The sequence below is a fragment of the Mustela nivalis genome (assembly GCF_964662115.1).
Source record: "Mustela nivalis genome assembly, chromosome: 14".
In the NCBI taxonomy this organism is placed as follows: Eukaryota; Metazoa; Chordata; class Mammalia; order Carnivora; family Mustelidae; genus Mustela; species Mustela nivalis.
In genome coordinates this window covers 56,310,234-56,331,920 of record NC_139033.1, presented here as the reverse complement: position 1 = coordinate 56,331,920, position 21,687 = coordinate 56,310,234, and the positions used below count along the sequence as shown (strand labels likewise).

Sequence of the window (21,687 nt, the reverse complement as noted above, 5' to 3'; positions counted from 1 at the left end):
TTTTAAATTCATTTCACAAAGTACAGATAAGAACTGCTTCTTCGGGCCTCTGTCCCATTTCTGCATTCACATTTAAGTCCAGAGCTTCAGATCTATTTGACTATGTATGGATCTGACCTCTCTCTTTTGGTAATTGTTATCTGCTACTTGAAGATGCCTTATGATCTGATCAGTTCCCATTTCCTATAATAGATACTGACTCTGTTAGAAAGTTAAGTGATCAGATGCCACTTTGAATCTGTCTTTTTTGGGCAGGTAAACAATATCCCGCTATAAAGGGCTTCCTTAATATTAAAGTAGCTTTTCATGAAATCACTTCCCTGAGTTATTTTAATGCTTAAATCTTGCTTTTTTTCATTTCCTTCTCATTTATTTATGTAGACATTTTCCTTTTCAATCTTTTCTCAGAGGTTATCGTGTCTATTCATCTGTCCATTTTAATATATTGTGGGTACCTTCAAAAGGACATGGTGTCCCTCCTACCAACAATTTTCATTTGTTCAAACAATGTCAATGTTAAACCTGGAATGCCTAATTGAGAATCCTTTCAGACAATGTGAAAATGCCATCACAAGCAGAATTACTTGGATCCCTTGATAACCCGAAATTGAGAGACACGGGAATGAATAGCTTTATGGTGCGATTTAAGATGCACTGCATAACTGATATTCTCTAAACAAAGCTTCCTTAGGTTTGGTATAGCACTGAAGATTCTAATCATTAACATTTCTCTCCAGCTTATGGAAATGAGGCTTTATAAAGTCATATTTAGAAAAAAAAATACTCTTGGGGAAAGAAATGCATCCATTAATAATACATAGTACATCACACATAAGTCTAATGAATTAGCAGGCCAGAGACTCCTGAGGGAGTAAACACTCAGCTTCTCAGGATTTGGTACACATAAGTAGGAAGGGGCTATGGAACGAATCTCACTAACTTCATGATGTTGCCTAGTTGGTCAGGGGAAGCACGTCATAAAGGAAAGCTCAGGCTGAACAGATCTTAATGTCATATTGGGGGAAGGGTGGAGGAGAGGAGGTATTACTCCTTACTCTCCATTGTAAATGGAAATTTTAAATCACTGGTGCCGAAATAGTGCAGGAAAGTGCTTTGAACAAGAGGTAATCAGGAGTATCTCTGCTGAACCACAAAGTATGATATTGGAAAGAATCAAATGTGTTTAAAGGCAGAAATCATCTGTAATCCATACTTGGTATTCCTGGAAACTGACCTAATCCTTGGTTCACTGTAGATAATTTCTAAATAAATGGTTGGGGAATGAAGACTAAGGCCCAAAGCAAGGATAGCTAATGCTTACTGAGTTCTTACTTTATGCCAAACACTATTCTATATAGACATATACTTCATTTCATGCTTAAAGAATCCTATGTAATAGGTAATATTATATCTCCTTATTTAAAGAAAAGGAAACTAGGGCCAAGGAAGTTAAATCATCTGCTGAGGTTAAGTTGGGGGTAAAAATTCAAATGTAGGCAGTCTGGCTTCAGACCCTGCACTCTTAATTATTACGCTCACTCTCTCTCATGTAATATAATGATGAAGTATCTTTCAAACACAGAAGCAATATTTTTTTATTATTAAAAATCTTACATCATTTCAGAACATGCATATATATTAAGAGATCTCACCCGAATCTTGAATGGCCTCACTTTGAACCACAAATTCCATCTTTCAGTGTTCCTATTCTCCTTTTAAAACATGGCCGTCTAAATCAACTTCCTAATTTACATTCAAATTTCATTAGTCCCATGCTTTAATGGTTTAACCTGAAATTCATATTTGAAAAATCCTATTCCTCCTTTTATTTCATTTGCTCCATTGAAGAATGTGTAATCTTGAGCAGTGAGTTACTTGACCCCTCAGAGTCTTAGATCCTTACCTGAAAAGTTATGTATAAGTTGTCATGAAGACTAGAAAAGGAGATCCATAAAACAACAAAGCACAGTTTCTGGTACATCACAGGTGCCCAATGAACAAGAGCCAACAAGATCTAATCACCCGAAGCCACCTCAGTCTCGAAGCCAGCCAGGGCTGGCTGCCCCATCGACTGCAGAACAAAATCCATCCCATGTACTCCCTAGTGTGTCACAGTACAGGCACAACAGACCTCTTGAGCTTCAAGGTCCACTTTGCTCCTCATCAGTTGATCTTGGCTAGCTCAGGAACCATCTGATCCACCTTCTCTAAGCCGTGCTCTTTGTGCTTTGACTTTTGCTCACGTTGGTTCCTCTGCCTAGACACTCCTGGCATCTGTGCTCCTCTGCAAACCCATCACCCATGTACACACAGGCACTCTCCAGGGACTTGCGATATCCCAGTCCTTGTGCAAGATCCATCAGAGCCGTTTCTGCTACCATCTCACTGAAGTCATTGATGACCTCCTCCTGGGTCAGCAGTTGTCATCTGTCTTTCTCTGAATTCACATGGCCCTTTAGGCCATTACCAGATCAGCTCCAGTTGTAGACAAGAGAAAGAAAAGGGATCTCATTCAATCACTCACAGCCTCGTGCCATTTCTCCTGTTATCTGTCTATCTTCCCTCTAAAATGTTCACCAAGGACAAATGTCAAGTATTTTCTTTCTCTTTGAATCACCTATACCAAGCTCACAGCAGCCTCCTTTTTTGGTTTTGAATGAAGTCTGGGGACTCTTATGTGGAGATGTGCTTATGTGCTTCGAGTGTGGTAAATGAAGATCATAGCACTTTGTCCAGCATTACTAGCAAAGGGAGAGCTCCCTTAGACCACCTTACAGAGGGGATCTGGTGGCACTGAGCCAAGCACCCAAGCATGTGCTCCCTGAACATCATCTAATTTAATTTTCATAATATCCTCTCAAATTAGCTATTGTTTCCCTCCTTATTCAGATAGGAAAGCTAGGGTTCCAAGAGAGTAGATAACTTGCCAATGTCACATATCTGCTAAGTGGCAGAATGAGAGTGTGAAGTCCTATCTTTCCTCTGCAGCAAACTGCCTCACTAAAAGAGCTTTCCAGTTTAATCCTAGAAGAAGAATATGTATGTAATATAATGCTAGAATTTTCCATTTAAAATACTTCCTGAGAAGCAAGCTATTTATAAGTCTATAGATCTGTTTCTCTTTGGCAAATAAGTTTATGCTTAGGCTGATGCTAAAATTAGGACTATTTCCGTGGAACAAGATTGTCAAAGGTATAGCACCTTGTGGTTCTGAGACTATGCAAAAACCTCATGTATTGATGAAGCTCGGAAATGATGTCTTAACACTATTGACTGATAGAATTTTAGGGCTATATGTTATATAGAATCACCACCAGTGCTGGGGCCTTTTGAAGGCAAGGATTTATGCCCCCTTTTCTTTTTTCTCCTTAAAAATATTTACAAAATGAATATTTATAATTAACTATAAAAATTTGTATGAAAATAAAAATTCCATAGGCATAACTCTGTTGGTCCTTCTTAACAGAGTACATAACTGTGTTCTGAATTTTTCTAAAAATCACACTATTCAAATACCATGTATAAGAATAATAACTGGTATGAATAAAACTAAAAATTTGCCCAAACCACTCTCTGACTTAATTTTAATTGCAAAAGTCAGTATCCATAAAGAAGGCATTCTTCCACTGGTGAAAAATCCTGATGATGCTTAGGCCACATTTATACCTATAATGATCATTTACTCATTTTTTCTTTAAATATATATTATACATCTCTGAGGTTCCCAGGCTCTGAGCTAGGCCCCTGGGGGCCTGAGATAAATAAGTCATAATTATTTCAGGTAACATCCTACTTTGATTTGCCACAGATTATGTCTTGGAATCACAGGATTTAAGTATCAGAAAGGATATTTCAGATTATTTAACCTGGACCCCTGTCTTATTCCATTCAAGCCTCTATAACAAAATCCCAGAGACTGGGCAACTTATAAAAGATGGAGATTTATCTCTCATTGTTCCACAGGCTGGGAAGTACAAGATCAAGACACCAAGCAGCAGGGTCACATTCTAGTGAGGGCCCATTTCCTGGTGCAAAGCAGCCCCTTGCTCTCTGTGTCCTCACATGCAGAAGGGGCTAGGGAGTCCTGCTAGGCCTCCTTTATAAAAGCACTCATCCCACCCATGAGGGCTCCACCCCCATGACCTAATCAACCCCAGAACCCCACATTGTAATACCATCACATCCGGCATTAGGATTTCAACGTATGAATTTCAGGACAACACAAACATTGAGACCATAGCAACTCTTAATTTTGCATTTGCAAAAGTTGAGGCGGAGAGGTTAAGTACAATCCCCCAAATTAGCGGCAAAGTCACGTCTAGGACCTGGGTGAGTCTCCTACCACCTACCTCCTGTCCATCATACAATTAGCCAGTATTAGTATATTCTTGATCTTATTATCCTCCAGAGAGGAGTTCCGACATGCAAAAAAAGACTAAGAAAACAAGGTCGATTTGGGGTTTATTTACAATACAAAGAAGTAGATTTACTGTTCATCAAGTACTTATCAGGAACTATCTGGAGCTTTGCTAGGTGTTGGACATACTGCTGAGCAACAGCAGAGATGCCTTCCCAGATCACATCCTGCTTATTGTCTGGTGTGCACGTGTATGAGACCCCAGCACAAAAGCCGTAAACTGCCCTTGAATGGGAAGACCAAAAGAGTCCAGGTGCCGACAGGCGGAATGTGACGCTAAAAATGGCAGCTAAAGGGATTGTACATATTCGTTTCTTTTAAAAATGTAAAATAGTAAAATCTATAAATACCCCATCTATTAAAAAACAGAAAGATACAGGCCTGTGTCTTTGGTCTCCTGCTGTTAGATGGATAACTTTTTCATATTACAGAGTGAAAAAGAATTTAAAAAAAAAAGTATCATAGGTACACTGTGGTGCCTATCTTTGAGTAAAATAAATTTATAGTATCTTAGAAAAAATAATACTTCTATTCACAGCCCCAGGTTATGTCCCTGCTTGTTGAATTATCTTTTGTGTGCCGATTTCCCCTTTAATTTCCCAGAAGAGTTTGCAGGATGCTATTTACCTTTATGTATGTATGATTTTTAAAACTGTGATCGTCAAAAGAATGGATGGAACAATGCTTTCCTATCAAAAACTAAGGATTATTATGTGTTTACAAAAGTTAATCATAATGTGCTTTGATGTTAGTGCATTCGTATGAGTGACGGTTTATCGTTTTAACCTATATTTCAACCATCAGTTGATTTTTATAACTTTCAATACCTGACTTTTAAATCTGTACACTTTATTTCAGCAAAATCTTCCACTGTGAATCAGATAGTTTCAAATAATCAAAATAGATGAATACCTTAGCTCTCTTTCCTGTCACTCTTTACAATTCCGTAACAGTGGGCTGGAAGTTTTTCAGTGTTTATGTGTGTGTAGAATACACGTTCAGACTCAAATAAATATTTGCCATAATTTTTCTTCCAGTTCTAGCTGCATAGAAAGATAAGTGAGGTGGCTGTCTTTTTCTAAGAGCATGTTCTTATTATGACATTGTCCCTTTCTGACGTGTACGAATAGCTCTGAAGTTGAATTTCTTCCCAGACTAGTAGCATCCACAGAAGGCACATTTGGAGATTTAAAAAAAAAAAAAAAAAAAGGCTCATCGTGTTCCAGAGAAGGCTCCCTTCTTCCCATTCAGTGACTGCAAATGAGTCTCTCATGACCTCAATTTGGGAGAGTTCCGTTTGATACCTGCACAGACAGAGATCTGCTCGGCTCAGGAACCTCCTGCATGGTCAACAGTGCCACGCAATAACACGAAGCATGCCACCTCCTGAATCCCTGGCAATTCCCCCAGCGCTTCCAAGTCTCTTTGGCAAGAAACATTTGCAGACATTGAGTACAGTGGTAAAATTACCCGGATATAAACACCCTCCCATCCCCAACCCCAGCCCACACCCTTAACATTCCCACTCCCCTCCCACACTCCCCGACACCCCCACCATTCCCACTCCCCACTGTCTGTAGAGCAAAAAAGGGGCCTGAGAAGCAGGGCTTGTGAATCCCTGTCCCAGACGCAGTTCTTAAAGGGAATTCCTCCATCTGATAAAAAGGATTCCTCTGAGGTTTCCCACAGCCTCCAGCTCTGAGGCTCTTGTGTCGGTTGTACCTGCAGACATGAAGGTTGTCAGTCAAGTGTTATTAATCCGCGTTCTGAAAAATAGGGAAGTCCCCTGCGTTGTGTCCTACTTCATAACAAAGATAACAGTCTGGTTCGGCTCACGATTGCCTTCTCATTAAAATAGATCGTTTCCAAATTCACACACAGTCCTGCTTAATGTGGACTAAGTGCGGAAAGCTGTGGTTGCCTAGGAACCAGGGGAGGTGTGTCCAAGAGGCTGGAGGACATAAATGAGTAACTGAAACGTTGACATTAGTTTCAGCTGGGTGACCTAAGCCTCGATTCAGCCCTAGCCATTCCAGACCTTTCTCATGGGTTGGTGAAACCGCTTCCTCAGAAGTAGCTCATTAAGTCATAACAATAAGAATTTGCATTTAATACAATATTCTTCTCGATGGTGTGATAGGGGACAAGAGAATGACTGAAAAGGCAACAAGAGGATCCTAACGTCTTTGATATACTGTGCCCAGAATAGAGAATGAATGTCTGCTGGGACTCATGTTCTCAAATGGCTTTTTCCAAATGTGTATGGTTCTCTTCGATCGGTTTGGGAGAGGAAAATATTTCAGTCTTCTTTTTTTTTTTTTTTTAAAGATTTTATTTATTTATTTGACAGACAGAGATCACAAGTAGGCAGAGAGGCAGGCAAGAGAGCAGGAAGCAGGCTCCCTGCTGAACAGAGAGCCCGACACGGGGCTCGATCCCAGGACCCCGGGATCATGATCCAAGCCGAAGGCAGAGTCTTTAACCCACTGAGCCACCCAGGCGCCCCTCAGTCTTCTTTTTTTAAAGATGTGTTTATTTATTTGAGAGAGAGAGAGGGAAAGAGAGCATGTTATTTCAGAGAATGGTTTCACTTTTTCACTCCTAATTCCCTTGACATGGTCCTTCATGTCTGCTTCTCAGTGCTTCCCGGGATGGAGACCCGAACCCTACTACCTCTTGAGGCTCTTCTTGGACCTTGATTCACCACCCAGCCTGTGCCTCAGCCACATGGAAACTTTTGCCATGTCCTCGTCCACCAACATTTTCTTTTCTCCCTGTCAGCCTCTCATTTGGATGAAGGACCTTTCCCAGAAACCCCCTGTATTCCTTCTCTAGGGACGTTATAACAGATGATCGCAAACTTGGTGCTTAAAAATAACAGCTATCTGTTCTCTCGTGGTTCTGGAGGAGAGAATTCTGAAATCCAGATGTGGGCAGGGGCATGCTCCCTCTAAAGACTCTGGGGAAGACTCCTTCCTTGATTCTTCCTAACTTCTGGTGGCTCCAGTGATCGTTGGCTTCCTTGGCTTATATCTGAATCACTCAGATCTCTGCCCATTCTTCCCATGGCCTTCTTTTGAGTATTTTTTCTCATTGTCCTCTCCTCTTAGGATATAGTCATGGCACTTAAGGCCCACTTTAACCCAGTATGAGTGCCTCTTGATCCTTAATTAAATACATCTGCAAAGACTATTTCCAAATGAGGCCACATTCCAAGTTTCTTGGTGACTATGAGTTTTTGAGGACCATCACTTATAATAGAATTCTCTAGAGAAACAGAACTAATAGGACATGTAGAGAAGGAGGTTTTTTTTTTAATCAGGGATTGACTCTCACGATTATGGAAGCTGAGAAGCCCCCATCTCTGCAAGGCCAGAGAACCAGGAAAGCCAATGAAGTAGGCTCTAATATGAGTCCAAAGGCAAGAAAAGACCAATGTCCCAACTCAAAGACCATCAAGCAGAAAGAAAAAATTTTTTCTTGTTCAGCATTTCCTTCTATGCAAGCATTCAGCAGATTGTATGACTCAACCATATTGGGGAGGGCAATCTGCTTTACTAAATCTATCCATTGAAATGTTAATCTCATCCAGAAACACCCACAGAGACACATCCAGAATATTATTTAACAAAATATATGGGCACCCCATGGCCTAGTCAAGCTGGCACATAAAATTAACCACCGCACTGCTCAATGCACTACACTCCCCCTAGCAGATTTCCCTTTATATTTTACTGGCACCACTGGTGAGGGGATTACAAGAGCAGTGATTGACTTTGACCCTTTCCTTGAGGCCTATGGTGGAAGTATGGATGAATGAAACGAGATGGGATTGGGAGGGAGACAAAGCCTAAGAGACTCTTAATCTCACAAAACAAACTGAGGGTTGCTGGGGGTCGGGGGGTTAGGGAGAGGGTGGTTGGGTTATGGACATTGGGGAGGGTATGTGATATGGTGAGTGGTGTGAAATGTGTAACCCTGATGATTCACAGACCTGTACCCCTGGGGCAAATAATACATTATATGTTAATAAAAATAATTAATAATAAAAAATTCTGCCAGCAAAGAAAAATGGATATTAGATAAGCAACAAATCCATTATATTTCCAAATATTTCTTTTTTATGAAATAGACCCATCTATATTAGTTTATGCCTTGTGTTTGCAAGTGACAAAAAAAATTTTTTTTTTTTTAAATCACTCAGCCTAGGGGTGCCTGGGTGGCTCAGTGGGTGAAGCGTCTGCCTTGGGCTCAGGTCATGATCCCAAGATCCTGGGATCAAGCCCTGCACTGGGCTACCTGCTCAGCAGAGAGCCTGCTTCTTCCTCTCCCTCTGTACTGCCCACCCTGACCTGCTTGTGTTCTCTCTTTCTCCCCCAAATAAAAGCTTAAAAAAAAAAAATCACTTAGGCTAACAACAAAATAGGAATGGTTAGGCTTCAAATAAGGGTAGATTCAAAAGTTCAAAGGTTATGCTCAGGACCTTTTTTTCTCAGCCCTGTTTTCCTCTGGTGTTGAATTAATACGTAAGGAGCCTCTAACAATGCAATGATAAAGAAAGCTACCAGCACCTGCCATCATACAAAATCCACCCAGCCGTAGACCACAGGGCAAGAGCTTAACTCTGCTTCCTACAGAACTTTGATTTGTGCTGCTTAAGTGCTTTATTCTTGATAAGTTCAGTGTACCCATGGATGATCCAATCAATACCTTCCTCATATCCAGAAATAAATCCCTCCACGTGACCTCAGCCATTACTTCTTTGAACCAGTCCGCCATCAGAAAAGCAAGCAAGATACCACCCTCTCCAAACACCACATTCTACCCTTCCAGCTCTTTTGTTCTGATCTCCATACTTGCTATTCTTTGCGTTTGTTACAGAATCTTTTTGTCTTGGTTCTTTCTCACTGTCCAATACCCATCTCCTGTCTTTACTTCCCTCTTTGCCTGGTTAGATTTTATGGTCCATCTCCTTTAATGTACCTTCAACTCCCTTGCATATCTTTCCTCCGGTCATATTCACCAGGCATAAGCCAAGCAGGGTAGATGAACCCCCTCACCTGACCTACCCATACATTTTTGGTTGAGCTTTGTTAAAGCCACACATCTGAGCATCCTAGACTCATGATCACTGCATCAGAAGTGCTTGCAACACTCTGTGGCTCTCCTACTCTCTCCGTAGCCACTCTCTAACTCTCCATAATGATTAGCTCATTATTTCTCCCCTTGCACAAAAATTCTTCTCCCCATTCCTCATTCCGAGCTAGCAACCTTGCTTCTTACTTCACTGAAATGATAGTAGTCACTAGATAGGAACCCCCTCTTGCCTTGCCTAATTGTACACATACACCCCCATTTTCATCCTCCTCTCCTGTCACAGGCAAGGCAGTTTCTCTACATACACTCTGTATCTTGTCCCCATTTACCTTCTTAGGGACTACACACATGCAGTCAGCTATTTTCTCTCCCATACCATCAGTCTCTCTGCCTTTAATGCGCCACTCTTCTCAGCATATAAATGTTTTCTAGAGTCTACTATATTTGAAATATTCTCTTGATTTTATGTTTCCTTTCACTGGCTCCCCTACATCCTCTCCCCTACAAATCCAGCTTTCTCTCCCCCCCACCAAAAAAATCATTTACCTAATCTGACTCCACTTCCTTACCCCTCATTTTTCTGTCCCTCACCATTTCATGAAAAAGGTTTTCATTAAGGTGGTCATTATCGCCATATTCTAAAGCTAATGAATACTTTTCCTGTTCTCATCTTACTCAACATCTCAGTAGATTTCAACCCAAAGACCACCCCTTCCTTCTTGAAGAACTCCCATGTAGCTTCCATAGAAACACACTCACAAGGATTTCCTCTTACCTCCCTGGCCCTTTTTCTTAGAGAGGAGTCTTGAGTACGCTTCTCCATGTCCGTTCTCCTTTCACCAGTGCTTTAAAAAACATACCTACAGGGCGCCTGGGTGGCTCAGTGCTTCGGCTCAGGTCATGATCTCAGGGTCTTGGGATCGAGTCCCGCATCGCATCGGGCTCTCTACTCAGCAGGGAGCCTGCTTCCTCCTCTCTCTCTCTCTCTGCCGGCCTCTCTGCCTACTTGTGATCTCTCTCTGTCAAATAAATAAATAATATCTTTAAAAAACAACAACAACAACAACAAAAAAAAAAAACAGGCTCTTGCCTGTACATCTCCATTCAAGCCCTATATTCAGGGCTTCAGGTAAATATAGACATAGCCTATGTGACATTACTGCTTAACTGACTTAGAGACATTTCGGATTCAACATTTTGCCTTATCCCACGTTGCATTTCCTCAGCGTGCTCCTGGAGCCAGCTTCCGGTCTGTAGTAGATGGCACCTCCATTTATTGCAGAATGCTAGGAGTTTTTCTTTACATTCTATTCTCACTCATCCTCCTTCATTCAATGTGTGACCGAGTGGTATCAATTCAGTCTCCAAAATATATTTTAAAATGCATGGACTTCTCACTGTCTCCACTGTCAGCATTTTAGTTCAGAGTCAACCGTTGAGCCTCAGACTGGTGGCACGTTAAACACTCTTGCCCCTTTCCTGTCCATTCTCGAAGCCATAGCCAGGATTCTCTTTTAAAAACAGAAGTTGGAGTATGTTACCCTATGTTTTAAATCCTTCAAAACCTTCCCGTGGTACTTAGAATAAAGTTTAGAGTCCCTCCAAAGCCCTAACCTACCAAATTTTCCATGCCGTGACCCTCTGCCCTTTTTGCATAGTGCTCCAACCACACCGTTTTTCTGGTGTTCCTTGGAAACATCAGGCTCTTTCCCCTCAGGGACCTCAGGGACCTCACACATGCTCACACATGCTCCTCCCTTTGCCTAAAAGACTCTTCCCCATTCTTCACAGGTGTCATCTCAAATATCACCTTCTTAGAGAGCATATTCTATCTTCATGCCCCATTCCAAGCCTGGACACAGACTGACGTACTGTGAAGCTAAGAGCAATTCTTAAAGCTTTCCTAAAATCTTGCTGGTAACAGAGATGTTGTAAGTCAGAATATGAAAATTAGTCATCAGCATCATTATTCCTTAGACCATTGTCATACCCCTTCAGAGGGATCCTTATTGTCGATTTCCTTCTGGGCCGCAATGTTTCAGAAACTGCTTCCCCTACTGATAAGAATTCCCTATGACCTAGACCTTGTTACCCATGGCCAGAAGTTACACCCATTCTCCCTGGCTGGAGTCACCAGACCCTTCCTCTTTCCAGTTAATAACTCACAGTTTTCCAGCTATGCCACCCATAATGAAGGGAGCGTTTTTTTTTTTTTTTTTTTTCTCTGTTACACAGGGTGGCTTAATGTCTCTCCCTTCACCACTTTCTTGTGGAGTAGTTTATAATATAAACAGTAGCCCCATTAAAGTTTATTCCCCCCAAAAAGCATTCTTCCTCAAAGATAGTCATCAAGACTGTAGCTTCCTTTAGACTATGGAAAACACTACAGTTTTAAAAGTAACAATTCATTTTATTTTATTTCTCTTTTTTGCATTTTTACTTATTTTTATCATTCTTGAACTATGTCTCCATGTGTGTTTTTAGTTAATTGAATTTTTAATTTTAATTCTAGTATAGTTAACATACGGTTTTTATATTCATTTCAGGTGTTCCGTACACTGATTGAATAAATCTATACATGGTTCAGTGCTCACAGTGATAAGTGGACTCTTTATCCCCATAGCCATTTCAACCGTTCAACCATCCATTTGAAAATCAAGCTACATAATTACTTAGAGAGAGATACGGATAAGTAAATAGCAAAAATATTAATTGTGGCTAGTGAAAGTGTAAGTGAATAGAAAATATTTTGCATTACTTTCATTTTTTCATTGGTCTACACTGTTTATCAAAGATACCAGAAGGCTGAAATAGATAACACAAATAGTGTTTATGTTTAACACGTTGCATATTATTGCTAAAAGTAGGATAGTATGGCGGGCGATCCAAGCCACAGGATCTGATATATGACTTAAGGTTTCTGTCTTCTGGATGTGTGTATATAGGAACATATAAACACATAACTGTGTTTCCACTGGGATGTAAAGTGTCTTTACGTGTATGATGAATGCAAGTGGCTAACATCCTCCAAAAAGACTATTCATCTGCGATGAACAAAGTAGAAACTAATGTCTCTCTGCCTTGTATTATTTACATGCCAAAAGTTTGATATTATGTCAGGAGTCCTTTCCGGTCTCTCACCTGGCAAACACAAATTGTGGTCCCTTCAGTAAAAAATGAAGAAACACCTGCTCACCATTATTTATATGCAATAGCCCTTCAAACACTTAAGTGCCTCCCTCCCAGGCTTCTAGGTTACTTCCCTTCCGGTTCATTGTTCACCATTGTACAATGCTTTCTCCAGTTTCTCCATTGCACATTCACTGTGAGTGAGGCTCTAAACAGAATGCAGTGGCCTGATGTGGAATTAACCAATGTGAAATATGGAGCAAGGATAACCGTGAACTCCCTCGTGTCATATATGGGAACGTCTGACACATCAGATGAATGATCTCTACCGATGCAGTGTTTCCCACCAGAGACATCCAGAAGGGTCTAAATTTCCTGATATCTTCATATCATGGGTCAATTTATATAAATGTGTTCAACTATCAAATGGACCCTTCTTCATTCATTCCAATAACGGAATTCATTTAGGTATAAGGAATGACATTTCAGACTGATTTGTCACTCGTCTTAGTTTATTCAAAGAACTTTCTCCATTGTATTTTTCTTCAGTGCTCTCTCTCTCTTATACCTCCTGGATGATTTTGCTATGTGTTCTCTTTAACTACATATGCTTCTTTCTTTTTTTAATCTTTTTCCTTAAATTACCTTATATCCTTTTCCAATTTTTCAGTCTGTGTTTTCCTTAATAATTTCTTCTCCTACAGTCTTGCCTTTAATCATTCTCCTGACTTGCTTCATCTTATAATACACTTTATTTTTATCAAAGTCAGCATCAATAATTAACTTTTTATTGAGTGCCTGCAGGGTACATAACATTGAACTTGCTTCCTAATCTCTCTATCTCATTACCTATGGTATATACACACATATTACTGGAAAAGCAGCTACTACCCATTGTCCCCCCTCACATTGCCACCAACTACCTAATTACTTATCCTTTCTCAGGAGTACATTACAGGGGAAGAGAAAACTCGGTAGCTTTTATCACTCCTACATCTAATCTTGGTCACCGCATATGCTTTTAGGGTACATCAGGCATCCCTCCATCGAGCTGTAGCATGTATACTACGTGAATGTAGTTCAAGTGCCCAAATACAAAGTAAAAGAATCTGGGAAAATACACCTAATATCCCAGTAGCCAACTGCTTTCCAAGCTTGGGGCACCCTGAATGAGTGATTTCCTCCTCCATTGTGTTCTGCTTAAACTGACCTAATTATCTATCTACTTCTGAAACAATTATTTTTTTTCATATATTATATCTACAGCTATATTTTCTTTATCCATATTCTATCTCCCTATCTAGGTTGTAGGCTATTTATATTCTTTGCCTACACCTATACAATATGTGGTTTGAGAAGATACTTAATTAAAATTTATGGAATTAGAATAAATCATCTTCTTTTAGAGTAAGTCACACAGAAGGGATCAAGAAATAATAATCTCTGTGAATTCTGCATATTCAGACTAAGAAAATGAATAATTTCAAGAGTAAATTCTCCGGAATAAGGCTGTTTCCTTGACTTTGTGAGTAGACTTGATTTTCAAGAATATTCTTCCCTGTTCCCTCTAACTGAGAACGAATATATTCTGTCAAACGAAGACATCATCATGACTGTGCAAACACACCTGGGTTTCCAGGATATAGAATTGTCACAGGGGATGACCAGACAAGTACTTCTTCCTCTGCCCCTACAAGTGACCTAAAAACTGCCACTCAAATCCCACAGATCTTCTGTTTTTCCAACAGAACACAAGGCCATAAAAGACCTCAGGGTCTATCAAGGAGCTCTGCCTAATTTTATGTCAATTTAAACTCACCAACTTCTTGAGCATCCTGACCTCTCAACTCTCTGGGAATCTCTTTTCATTGTGTTCTCCTCAGAACAGATTTTTGACCTGAGGGAATATTTGCTGCTTCTCAGGATCCTCTCTGCTTTACTATCAAGTGAAAGGTGCCATGTGGATTCTCTCTGACAGAAAAATAAAAAATAAAAAATAAAACTGTGTTATCCACCTCCATGGAACTCCCACTCCTGCCTCAGACTCTGGAGCACATTGGTGGAGTTTCACAGAGGACACCAAACCAGCACTGGGAAGGAGTACCTCAGAGATGAATTGCCTTTGAGAGTCAGCAGGGTGAAATGAGAGAAAGCTGAGCGGACTCACAAAGATCTTCTGTCTGGTTCTTGCATGGGAAGAATTCGTAGCAGGACTTTGAGCCAGTCATCTCACCTCAGTTTCCTTGTCAATAAAATGAAATATTCCATTGAATTATAAGGATGGGTCTTCCAATTCCAAAATGCTATGCTTAAATAATAAAAAAATAAAATTCTATACTTGAATTTTCTAACTTAAACTCAGTAATTCCCCCTCCTGCACAGGAACCTATTCTAAGGGAATAACCCAAGATATAACCCAAAATGTCCATACAAAGATATATTGTTTTATATAAAGAAACCTGGAAAAGACTAAATATATGTTTGACAATGAGGGATGGCTAAGTGAATTCTGATACCTCCAAATAGTGAAATTTTATGCAACTATTAAAAAATATTTTCCATGATTACCTCTTCGACCTCAGCCGCAGCAACATCTTCCTAGGAACATCGCCAAAGGCAAGGGAAGCAAGGGCAAAAATGAACTATTGGGATTTCATCAAGATCAAAAGCTTTTGCACAGCAAAGGAAACAGTTAACAAAATCAAAAGACAACTGACAGAATGGGAGAAGATATTTGCAAACGACATATCAGATAAAGAACTAGTGTCCAAAATCTATAAAGAACTTAGCAAACTCAACACCCAAAGAACAAATAATCCAATCAAGAAATGGGCAGAGGACATGAACAGACATTTCTCCAAAGAAGACACCCAGATGGCCAACAGACACATGAAAAAGTGCTCCATGTCACTTGGCATCAGGGAAATACAAATCAAAACCACAATGAGATATCACCTCACACCAGTCAGAATGGCTAAAATCAACAAGTCAGGAAATGACAGATGCTGGCAAGGATGCGGAAAGGGGAACCCTCCTACACTGTTGGTGGGAATGCAAGCTGGTGCAACCACTCTGGAAAACAGCATGGAGGTTCCTCAAAATGTTGAAAATAGAACTGCCCTATGACCCAGCAATTGCACTACTGGGTATTTACCCTAAAGATACAAATGTAGTGATCCAAAGAGGCACGTGCACCCGAATGTTTATAGCAGCAATGTCCACAATAGCCAAACTACGGAAAGAACCTAGATGTCCATCAACAGATGAATGGATCAAGAAGATGTGGTATATATACACAAAAGAAATGAAATCTTGCCATTTGCGACAACATGGATGGAACTAGAGCGTATCATGCTTAGCGAAATAAGTCAAGCAGAGAAAGACAACTATCATATGATCTCCCTGATATGAGGAAGTGGTGATGCAACATGGGGGCTTAAGTGGGTAGGAGAAGAATCAATGAAACAAGATGGGATTGGGAGGGAGACAAACCATAAGTGACTCTTAATCTCACAAAACAAACTGAGGATTGCTGGGGGAAGAGGGGTTGGGAGAAGGGGGGTGGGGTTATGGACATTGGGGAGGGTATGTGCTTTGGTGAGTGCTGTGTGTAAATCTGACGATTCACAGACCTGTACCCCTGGGGATAAAAATATATGTCTATAAAAAAATTAAAAAATTATTAAAAAAAATATTTTCCACGAATCTGTAATATCATACTGTGTTTATTTTGCATGTCTTTCTTTAAGCAGAAGAAAACTGTAGTCAAAATTATCCAGGATTTTTAGTACATAAAATTAAGAAATACATCACAATGTCAATACTGGTTATCTCCGATAGTTAAATTATATGTGTTTTTAATGTTATTTCATAAATCTTTCTATATTTTTCAACTTCCCTGCATTGGATTTGTGATACTACCTTTCAGTGAGAAAATGGGCAAGTGATGTCACTTTTACTGTTAAGTTTAAAAACCAAGTGTGTTTTTCACTAAGGAAGAATCCAGACTATAATTGTGAATTTTGAAGAGATGATGAATCCAAACGCAGAAATTTGGGAATAAATTTCTATATGTGAACAAAACAAAATGATTGGGGGATCCCAATAAGTTATCTGTAGAATGTGTAGCCGTCAATTTCACAGTGCTATTTAGACACAGATATTTATAGCCCCGTTAATACAATTCAAAAGAGAAGTGCGTGTTTTGAAAACATCTTAAGGGGAAAATAGAATATCTTGATATTGAGTTATATAAACCAAGATGCCTTGCAATAGCCTTGTTCTTTCATAAGAAATTTTCATGAGTAGAACAGATACTAATCCGATTAATATTTTTTAGGTCAGCCGCTCAAAGCAGCCCGAGAAACTATGTGCCTGCAAAAAATATTCAATAGATCACAATCTTTTTTGTTGTTGCTGTGAACAAGCTCTCCTATTTGATTTAAACTAGTGCCCTGACAGTAAAGCTCTTTGTGGTATTATAAAATAACAATTTTAAGACGTGACCTGAAAAAAATAGATTTCGCAGAGGTTCAAATTGTCTTTGTCTTGTTTTTAATTTAACTGACAGTAGCAGCCAGTTTGTTTTGGTTTGGTTTATTTTGTTTGTTTGTTTGTTTGTTTGGGGGTTTTTTTGTTTTTGTTTTTGGTAGCCTTGCTGCTTAACTCAAGGGTGTGACCTCTGAGCCCACGTTGTTACCTTGAGTTGTGGGATTTTAGGTGCCCTTGTGTCTGAAGAGAGAGCGGTGAAGCTAACAATCTTATAAGCTCTCTCCCAGGTCTATGCGTCCCCCTGGGCTTGGCACATCTTCCCAGGGTACATTCTGAAGCATTATGTCTCAAAGACTATTTTTCCCTGGGTGATTGGATTCTTCACATGAAATTAAGTGGGTCACACCAGCATGGATCATGTTACAAATTTTGTTCCCACTGAGCAAGAAGTTAATTTTAACATTTGCAAAAGGGGGATTTGAGACCTTGTGAAACCAAACATATTGACATCATATTTCCCTAATGATTAAGAGAGAGAATCAGACAAGTTGCTTAACATCTGATAAAAGTGGTATGCTAATCGTAGTTATGCTCTAGGAATAGTTTCCATTAACTAGATAAATGGTGGGCTCTTCAGTTTACAAAATGAGGAACCGTGAGGTGCCTAACCAATCTGTAGGAGGAAAAAGACACAAAGTAAAGACTCCCGAAGAAGTGAAGACAAGCAGTGAGTTTCTTTTCAGCTAAGCCACACATGAGAGTAATTATGAATTATTGAAATCGTGGTTCCATTTGTCTTTCCTTCATCAACTGTCCTGAAAAGGATTAAGGGGCTCTGATTTTCCAGAGTATATGCTTCTTGCCTTTTTTTTTTTTTTTTTTTTGCCTGTTCTGCCTCACTTACATGCTTTATAGGACTGTGTCATCATGAGTCACAACATTGAAGGATTTTTCAGAGTTGTACCCAGTACCAAAGCTATTTTAATAATCTCTACTGGTTTGTTGTAGGGCTTTTTTTTAAATGATAGAGAAATCTCACAAAGCACAACATTCATTTTATTCTTTATAGCAACTTTCTGCCATGAAAGTTCTTTTTCTCCACCTTAGGTTTTTGTTTTGTTGTTGTTGTTGTTGTTGTTTCTTGGTTTGGGGTTTTATTGTTTTTGTTTTGTTTTGTTAACCCTGGCTGCTGCTTTGCACTGCAAGGCTTCAAAGGGATTTTCATGCTAATTTTTCCATGTAGCTGGCTTTGGTGTCTGTTCATTTCCTGAGTTACATGACTGGAGAAAAGCAACTAAGAAGTCTGTAGTGGTGAGCCCTTTATAGGCCCTGTTAAGGATCAGGATCAAGGTGACCTTTCAAAGGCTGCTGTTAAGCTAACACCTGTAAACTGTTAAAAATGTAATGTCTGTACATAATTTCTATTCTTAGGCTCTTTATCATGGCAATTCTTTATACCTCATTTTGATTTGAAAAAAACCTGCTAGTAACATATAAGCCACTTATTGAAAATTCGATATAAATATCAAAATGAACTGCTTTATTTCGTGTTTTTCATATTAAAAAGATTTTTTTAATTGACCAACTTTAATACTCCTTTTACAGTCCATTTCACACTGGGAATATGTTAAAACCTTTTGACTGGTCAGCTCCTCTAGATGCTTTTTAAGTAGGAGCAGGCAATCCAGGCTGGTTGTCTAAAATGGTCACTGTATTATGCTCATATTATGAAGCATATAATTGAAAATGTGTATGTGGTTGAAAATGACAGTTTTATCAGCAAGGGAAAGTCAGGAGTCGATGAGCTTTCTTGTTGTCCTTCTTATTCAAAACTCATAAACAATTTGGCTAAACAACACTAGCGGTAATTTATTGAGTGCTTACTATGTTTCAAACACAGTGCTTAGTATTTTCCTTGGGTTATCTCATTTAATTCCTTGTCATAACTCTTTAAAGTAGAAATTTTACAAAATTTTAACAGGGTTTAGAGAGTTTAAATGGTCTATCCAAGATCACAAAGCTAGCCTGGGTAGAACTTCAAACCCACATCCGAGTAATTTCCTGGCTGCTCTTCCTAAGAGCTTCTGTTGCCTGCCTCCCTTTGCAGTGTGGAATAATAAGGAAGAGCCCGTGCAAACCCCTCAGGGGTTGAACCACCGCAGAGAATGCTATGAGCACAAGGATGGAGGAGCTGAGCTTTCCTTCACTGTGCTGACACAGAGCATTCATCCCTTGCTTCATCCATTCAAGCAATAGCCAGTGAGCCCTACCTTATTCCAAACCCTTTGCTAGTGTTACATGATAGGCAAAGATGAGTAAGACCCCGTTCCCCTTCCTGGGAGGGTCCATGTCGAAAAAAAGAGAACAGATATGTCAATGAATTATTCTGAAATACGAGCTAAATTTGGAAAGTAAGCAAATCTGGGGAAGCAGGGGAGTGGCAGTGAGAACCCCAGGGATAAAGTAGCTGCTGGTTGGAGGGTAGAAAGTGGTAGCTATGAAGGATGTCCATGGTGGGAAGGAGAGACTGCAGCTGATGAGAGGTCAAGCCTGTTGCCCTGGTCTCCCGTCAGGCTTCCTTAAGTACTGGGAATAAACCAAAGGTGGTTCCTTAAATCATAATTACATAGCCATGGGTTTAGGGGGATGGGGCAGGACTCTTCAGAGTTGCTGTTGTCCTAACTCCAAAATTCCTACCCTTAAGATAGAGCCCCCAAGTATGGTTTGGTTCATTCTACCAGGCTGTGTCACCGCAGATCCAAATCTATGATCACTTGAAATAGGACTGACACTTAATCTGTTTAAGTAATGGTTAAACACAGGGTTAGATGAAAAGAAGAGGGAGAATTTTACCTCCCATCTCTGAGCTGTGATTAGAAGTTTGCTCTAGGAAAACACTTTGAGACTAGCCCTTCCTACCCTGATGTCGTGTTTTCAGCATCCATGTTGGCTGTATTATTTCACTTTTATATATATGTTTAAAGGGGCTGTGAGATCATTGCTGCATTTCTCTATTGAGTTAGTAACTGGCAAAAATACTTGGTTGGAAGAAGTAGCAGCTAATGATCAGTATCTTGGATTAGTGGTGACTGAAAAATGCATATAGTTATTTTGTTTGTTTAAAGGCTTCGGGGGACCTCTTATTCTTACACCTCTGCTATTCGTTTATCTTTTTTATTTTTTTTCTTCGTTGCTCACGAAGTTGAGTCAGCACCAGAAACATATTCAAATTAGACTTGTCATACAGAAAAAAAAAAAAAAAAACCCACAAAACTCTGACTTTGTCAGGGTGGGTGGAGGGGGAAAAAGGCAACTTTTTGTCAGTCTTTTGTATTTCAGCAGCTGGATTCATTGCTACCATGGTAACGGACCACATGATGAGGTGTATTAGATTGCTGTGTGTTGAGCACAAGGGGAAGAATGAACACAGCGTTTTATTGAAGTTAAAGGTTGCTTTGGAGTTTCTTCTGTGGAAATGTGTAAGGTCAAATACTATGGCTCTCAGCATATGTAGGACTTTAGGGGAAGAATTAGGGGCAAGTTCGTGCAGTTCACTACAAAACCAGGTAAGGCACCACCGAATCTATGAAACTGAACTCTTCTGTTGCAGGAGCATAACTTGCTGCGTGGAATTTCACCGGCGCCCCCACCCCCTGCAGCCCTCCATGGGCACAGGACAAATTTCTCCTGTCCCCCTCCCACCCCCAGCTCCCTCCCCTCCGATTTCACCCTTTATTAATTTGAAAGTCTGAAATGTTGTGAATTTCTCTAGTTCTTTGGTAGTGTGTGTGAGGGTGCGCGTGCAAGTAAAAGAAGGAAAGCTGGAAAGAAGTAGGAAGAATGCCGTAATTTGAGTCTTCGGGTCAATGTAAAACTTGGGCAAAGTGCTTCCTTGCTTTGATCTTTGAAAATGGTCCCCTTTTCCGAGAGGACACCTGATGAGCGGCATCCGGGGTCCCAAGCTGTTTTGTCCGGTATACTAAATTAAGCCAGAGGACAAAGTCCTCCCACATGTTACTTTGTGTATTTCACCTATCTGTGCATTTGTTCCTCTTGCATCATATTCCTGCCAGCCTCAACTCACAGGAGCGGTGCGGTGTTATCTATAGTTTTTACAGCATATTTTATTTCCATTAGTATTCTGTCCTTTCAGACACTGTGGTTCTGTGTGCCTCCGAGGATTTAAAAATAGAAGCAAATACAATACGGGTTAGCATAAAGTGAACTCTAGCTTGGAGGCTGGGGAGAGCCGAATGTAAACAATGCAGGGTGGCGTGGGGAAGCAGCCATTCCCAGAGCTCAGAAGCCTCCTCCTGCGTTGTTTACTTGGCCCCCTAGCAGCTCGCTTCAAAAGAAGTGGCTTTGATATCCCCAGAGCAATTTAGAGGACCAGAAAATGTCTTGACTAGTAACTTACTCCTGCCTACTCCACGGTTTCTACTTGATGTTTGATGTCTGGTCTTTCTCTTCAGACATTAGGATTTACTTCAGGTTTTTTTTAGCTGGGCTAACCCAGCCAGCTTTTCTGGACTCAGAACAAATAGAACAAAGTT

At 40.1% G+C, this 21,687-nt stretch overlaps 1 protein-coding gene across 24 annotated transcripts in view; it reads left to right on the top strand.

Moving 5' to 3' along the window:
- The window catches only part of DTNA (dystrobrevin alpha), a 355,996-nt gene that overhangs the window by 164,801 nt on the left and 169,508 nt on the right, over nucleotides 1–21,687 (top strand). For 3 of the 24 annotated variants that reach the window (XM_082699557.1, XM_082699564.1, XM_082699561.1), the window contains exon 1: nucleotides 20,529–20,700. The exons of the other annotated variants lie outside the window; for them this stretch is intronic. The gene's annotated coding sequence lies outside the window, so the exon portion shown is untranslated. Of the gene's footprint in view, nucleotides 1–20,528; nucleotides 20,701–21,687 lie in introns of those variants that run through there. 24 annotated transcript variants of the gene reach the window in all.